The following is a 7,121-nucleotide window of genomic DNA, read 5'->3' as shown; positions in this document are numbered from 1 at the left end:
CATTATCCTCTCTTTGGGGTAAACAATATTTCATTCAATAATGTATTCAAATTAAGGGGGCCAGGTAGCTCAGTGGGTAGAGCACTGGACTTGTGATCCTAGGGTTGTAGGTTCGAATCCAGGTCAACTTTATGTGCTGACCCAGATACGGCTTCCATGTTTCACCCCCGTGTCACCACTGTGGCACGTAAAAGACCTCGGTCATTCTGCGATTAGTGCAGGCGGCTGATCAGTACACCTGAACACGCATACACCGGGGTAGCACGACTCTGTTGCTGCTAGCTTTCCACTGGGAGGAAGCGACCCGAAATTCTCGGCATTGGGACAATAAAGTAATGAAAATGAAAATGAAAATGAAATCATTATAAAAACTGTTACATGAATGAAACGAAGGGACACGGACTCAGGCACAAGCACTTCTATGACGTCACCCTCTATTCATCCGCCTCTGTCTTTAACTCAGATGTCTCTGAGTTTCTCAGAGTGTTACCACTGAGTACGTTAAAGTTCTTTGCTCCCACTGCCAGTCTGCCAGAAATCTTTGGCTATTAAAGGAAAAGTCCAAGGTTTAGGGTCACTTTTGATATGTTGACCCTCTTAATTCATCAACCACAAATGCGTGTGTAAAAATGAACACAGAAGTCCAAAAAGTATACTTTGACCCGTTTGTTGGCTGTTCTGAATCGTTCCATCGCGCGCGCAGTCTTGGCTCATGACCTTGCACACATACGTGTGCTACGTCACGGGCCTTGAACAACAAATATGGCCGGCTCCAGCAGTGAGGAAGACCATTTAGGAACCTACGCTAACATGATGGCGCGAGCTTCCATTCAAAATTAGCTTAGGCAACGAAGGTTCGATGACGTCATCCAATAGTCACATCCACAGAAAGAAATGTAGCCTACAAAGGCTGAACGTGGCCCATTTTAGCTCGACTTATTAGACAGATAGGCTTGAGGAGAATGATAATAACAAAGTTATTACCAGAATGCAGACCTCAATGATCGTAAGAACGCACAATTTATTGTTTTCTGATGGTTATAACCGGAAGTATCTTTCGATAATGGGGCAGACAACTCCCGTAAACCCTTCGAGGCTTACTCCCCTTCTATTGTCGTTAGTTTCACTGGCTGACTTACGTTCACATGCAGCTATCGAGTGGACGTCAGCCTGCCGTCACTTAGCCAAAATGAAATGTTTCTTTGATAAATTCAAGTGGCATAGTTATTTAGATGGAGACAAACAACTGAAGCAGATTTGTCTGAAGAGCGGCATATGGCATGGCCGAAGAGCAAAATGGTAAGTCTCCGCTGCTACACTAAGCTAAAGTGACATGTCAAGGCAAGCCGGACAAAACCAAGCATCATCTTTCCCTGGCAAATGATCTAGTCCAACACATGCCGTGTGGTACCACTGAACTTTGCAATTTTCACTGTCACAAGCAGAGAATGTATCAGTGTGTCTCTGTTGAAACTGAAAGTAGCAGAACACTAACAGTAACACAGTACTTACTGAGAGTGTGTATTCAGCACATGTATAGCTATGGATAAAATATTTATAGTACTCTTAATTAACATGAAATAGCCTGGGTGTATGGATACAACAAAGACGGTAACATCACTAACATTAACAACACACCATCATGATCATGTCGCACACACAAGTTACACACAGTCTCCTCTGTAATGTGGAGTTTTAAGAAAATGTTACCTTCGCCTTGACTGCTACGTTGTCGCACCTCTCAGGGGAAACCATCTTCAGTTCATGTACCCAGCCGTTTGTGAACTGATTGTGAGCTTCCAAACTTTTGTGAGCCTTGAACTGCTCTAGTGTGTACGCGCTCACACCAAACACAAGGTACGTCAGCATGTCGCCGAATGTCAACTGTGGAAGTTTCTCGGCATCTACAGACCACTCTTTGTCTCCTAATTCGTATGGATCGCACCCGTTTAGACTCTTGAGTTTCTCAATGTATCTTGCTTTTGGCTCAGGTTCCAATTTCTCGATGTATTTCAGTTTTTCTTTGGCCTTTCGCATATCCATTTTCGATCAAGACACGATGCCAAAGACTGAAGGAAGCGGAAGTCTGGCAGTGCTGCTTACCAAGATGGCCGACGCATCACGCGTGCAAGGGAACACCTACGTCATCGCGCATTGCCGATCTACTCATCATGGAGGTGCTAAAGGTGACCAGAAAGACAAGAAACCCCGTGAAGTCGGATCTAGTAGTACTGACAATAAACTGTGTTACTGCTGTGGCAAATCAGGACATTATGCCAAAGACATGATATGCCCTGCCAAAGGGAAACGCTGTGCAAAGTGCAAGAAATTGAACCATTTTGCTTTGGTATGCAAGAGTGGGAGAGTGAACACTGTCAGGGAGAATGATGAGAGAGAGAGAGAGAGAGAGAGAGAGAGAGAGAGAGAGAGAGAGAGAGAGAGAGAGACAGAGACAGAGACAGAGACAGAGACAGAGACAGAGAGACAGAGACAGAGAGACTACATGGCTTGCTGTGTCGTACCAGATTTACACGAGTTGTTTTGGGTTTTTACATTTAGTCAAGTTTTGACTAAATGTTTTAACATAGAGGGGAAATCGAGTCGAGGGTTGTGGTGTGTGTGTGTGTGTGTGTGTGTGTGTGTGTGTGTGTGTTTGTGTGTGTGTGTGTGTGTGTGCGTGTGTTTAGAGCGATTCAGACTAAACTACTGGACCGATCTTTATGAAAATTGACATGCGAGTTCCTGGGAATGATATCCCCGGACGTTTTGTCTATTTTTCGATAAATACCTTTGATGACGTCATATCCGGCTTTTTGTAAAAGTTGAGGCGGCACTGTCACACCCTCATTTTTCAATCAAATTGATTGAAATTTTGGCAAAGCAATCTTGGACAAAGGCCGGACTTTGGTATTGCATTTCAGCTTGGTGGCTTGTAATTAAAATTATTTTTTATTAAACGATCCAAACATAATATTATCTTATTCTTCGTCATTTTCTGATTCCAAAACCATATACATATGTTAGCCTATATTTGGATTACAAACAAGCTCTGAAAATTAAAAATATGAAAATTATTATTAAAATTAATTTTCCGAAATCGATTTAAAAACATTTTCATCTTATTCCTTGTCGGTCCCTGATTCCAAAAACATATAGATATCATATGTTTGGATTAAAAACAAACTCAGTAAGCTAAAAAAAAACAATAGACATACAGAAAAGCGTGTTATCCTGCTCAGCGCGACCACTACCGCACTATTCTTCATGGCTTGTCGATTTTACTGCCTTTGCCTCGAGCGGTGGACTGACAAAACGACGAGTATGTGGTCTTGGCGAAAAAAGCAGTGTGTTCAGTTTCATTCTGTGAGTTCGACAGCTTGACTAAATATTGTTATTTCGCCTTACGCGACTTGTTTAACCTTTGGTTTTAAAAAGTGGCTCCAACATTGTATCCCTTTTTATAAAGAATGTTTTTCGAAAATAAACGTTTTCTTTTAAAATCCCATACACCCAACGCTTTTGGATCGAGACACTGGGTCCTAACCCAAACCAACTAAAACAAGAAATTCCTCCGAGGTAGGAAAACACCCCCCGTCAAAGGGAAATAACCTTCTCAGTTGGTGGCAGTGACTGAGTGAGAATGGTTATTTCCCTTTGACCATTAATATTTCCCTCTATAAGTCCTTGTATAATTTTAATCCACCAATAACTCCCTAACCGTGTGTTTGACTGGTCCCAATTTTTGTAAGGACCGTCTCAGGAATGTATAGAACCTGTTCACCAAGTTTGGTGACGATCGGTCCGTTCATTCTTGGGATCTATATGCGAACACAAACAAACAAACAAACACATGGACCGAATCCTATACACACCCCTATACCGGGGGTGTAATTATATTGCGTTGAAAAGAACTGACACTTTTTAACAAACTTGTATCATAATCACTCTTACCCACCGCGTCATCCTCCCCTCGTCCTCACTTTTACCATCCTTTTAGGTATCATCAACTCAGTCATGTCCCTAAAAGGAACATTTCCAGTGAGGACGTTAGGGACCCCTAGCTAGTTTGGCGACGCCGATAGCGCCACTAAAGAGGTCTGTCTTGCTTCTCTGACCAGCCGCGGGCAATAAACCTGCAGTGAATGCTCCTTTCTACAAGCACACACAAACACACACACACGTCTCTCTCTCTCTTTCTCTCTCTGCTCTCACGCTGGAACAAAATAGATAAAACACTGTATCTATGACTGACGTAGGAATGCTTCCAGCTTTAAAGACAACCCCTTTAGCAACAATTGTTCGATGCGGGAAAACCCCGACACAGTCCAACCTGGATGAGACAGACGTTACGCCATGAAATGCACGAGTTTGACCTCGATTTGGCAAAACTGGTCCAGGGGCCCGGACAAGGGCTTACCTTTTATTATCTGGTAGAGGAAATTATGAAGACCTAATTAATACCAATCTGCCTACACTCTATTAGGTATACTTCAAGGGAACATATTTTCTTCTTCTAATATAAAAATGTGTGTAGCTTGCAAGATAAAACCGAAAAACCGGGTCTCAGACTGATCGCAAACGAGCAATACCAGTGTGTGACTTTGTTCTTTGTCATTTTTCTGAGGATCAAGTCGTCTGACTCACAAACCAATACTTGCTTTCGAGACATAGACAATATACTAATAACCAATCTGATTCCACAATAGCCCCCTTACTCCTCTGTCCGCTTGTTTTGGTTCGTCAATCATCAAATCTGAAGTTCTTCTTTCTGTTCTTTCGTATGTCTTCTTCTTTTATCTGCTTTATTCGTATTCTGTGTCCCCGAGGAAGACCCAAAGGGTAAACCGAGAGAGATCGAGAGATACAGATACAAAGAGGCATGCAAATATACTGCATAATTTTCATGTAGATTTGGACATCACAAGACAATGGGGTGAGGGGTTGATGAGAGATACGAAAACAAATCAGACATAATAATTAAGATATGATCTGTTTTATTTTCCATTATAATGGAGTAAGCATACTGAAGTATTGTCTTCATCAAGCCTGCATCCGAGGTGAGAGAGAGAGAGAGAGAGAGAGAGAGAGAGAGAGAGAGAGAGAGAGAGAGAGAGAGAGAGAGAGAGAGAGAGTGTGTGTGTATGAGTGTATGTGTGTATGTGTGTGTATGTGTGTGTGCGTGTGTGTGTGTGTGTGTGTGTGTGTGTGTGAGATAGACAGACAGCCAGGGAGTTTTGTTTGAGCATTTGCAAAAGAGTTTGGGAAGCACAAAAGCAGATCTACGCTGACACATTGAAAGGAATTCTGAGCGACACAAGGCTCGCAGACCACATCGAAGTGTCTTTGCCGAAGCCTCGTACAAAGAAAAGTTTGTATTTATTACATACACGACAATGAAAATCAAACATTAGGAAGTTTAGCGGTTTCTTGCGCTATAGATTGAATACCAGATACTTTGATTGGTGCAAGTTTGAAACAAGGAAGACCCCAAGGGGAAAACGAGAGAGATCGAGAGATACATATATACAAAGAGGCATGCAAATATACTGTATAATTGTCATGTAAATGTTGACATCACGAGACAATGGGGTGAGGGGTTTATGAAAAATACGAAAATGACTCAGACATAATAATTAAGATTATGATCCGTTTTATTGTCCATTGTAATGGAGTAAGCATACTACGGTATTGTCTTCATCCAGCCGGAGCGGGGAAATGGCTCAGTCGGTAGAGGCGCTGGCTTTAAATCCAGATGTCGTTATCAGCGTGGGTTCGATTCACACGTTCGGCGAGGGATTCCCATAGTAAACTCTGTGCAGACTCTGCTCGGTGTTCGAACACCCCCATGTGCACGCATGCGCACGATAAAGAACCCAAGTTCACAGCGAAAGTGAAGCAGACCAACTTGCTGATGCTTTTTTCGGATTTCTTTCGTGACAAATTCGTAACAGCTTCATCATTTCTGTTGATCAAAGTCAGTCAGCCCAGCATGCGGCACAATATTCTGGTCCGTATTTTTACATTTAGTCAAGTTTTGACTAAATGTTTTAACATAGAGGGGGAATCGAGACGAGGGTCGTGATGTGTGTGTGTGTGTGTGTGTGTGTGTGTGTGTGTGTGCGTCTGTGCGTGTGTGTCTGTGCGTGTGTGTGTGTAGAACTACTGGACCGATCTTTATGAAATTTTACATGAGATCCCCAGATCATTTTTTCATTTTTTCGATAAATGTCTTTCATGACGTCATATCCGGCATTTTGTAAAAGTTGAGGCGGCACTGTCACACCTTCATTTTTAAATCAAAATGATTGACATTTTTGCCAAGCAATCTTCGACAAAGGCCGGACTTCGGTATTGCATTTCAGCATGAAGGCTTAAACATTAATTAATGACTTTGGTCATTAAAAATCTGAAAATTGTAATTAAAATTATTTTTTTATAAAACGATCCAAAATTACTTTTATTATATTCTTCATCATGTTTTGATTCCAAAAACATATAAATATGTTATATTCGGATTAAAAACAAGCTCTGAAAATTAAAAATATAAAAATTATGATTGAAATTAAATTTCCGAAATCGTTTTAAAAACAATTTCATCTTATTCCTTGTCGGTTCCTGATTCCAAAAACATATAGATATGATATGTTTGGATTAAAAACATGCTCAGAAAGTTAAAACGAAGAGAGGTGCAGTAAAGCGTGCTATACAGTACAGCGCAACCGCTACCGCGCTGAACAGGCTCGTCACTTTCACTGCCTTTTGCACTAGCGGCGGACTACGGTCATTGTGAAAAAATGCAGTGCGTTCAGTTTCATTCTGTGAGTTCCACAGCTTGACTAAATGTAGTAATTTCGCCTTACGCGACTTGTTTTAGTTTCAATCCAGTGTCAGTGGAGTCTGTCCGCAAGTTGGTTTCAGCCACCCAACCCAAAACATGTGAACTTAACCCCATGCCAACCAAACTGATGTATGACAACCTAGACGTCTTTCTCCCCATCATTACCAATCTGATAAATGAGTCACTTTCCTCGGGTTCAGTTCCACTAGCTTGTTAAACAGCTGTTGTAAAACCTCTTTTGAAGAAGCCGTCCCTCAAAAATTATAGACCCGTTTCAAACTTG

The sequence above is a fragment of the Littorina saxatilis genome, linkage group LG9 (assembly GCF_037325665.1).
Source record: "Littorina saxatilis isolate snail1 linkage group LG9, US_GU_Lsax_2.0, whole genome shotgun sequence".
In the NCBI taxonomy this organism is placed as follows: Eukaryota; Metazoa; Mollusca; class Gastropoda; order Littorinimorpha; family Littorinidae; genus Littorina; species Littorina saxatilis.
This window is presented reverse-complemented; position numbering follows the sequence as displayed.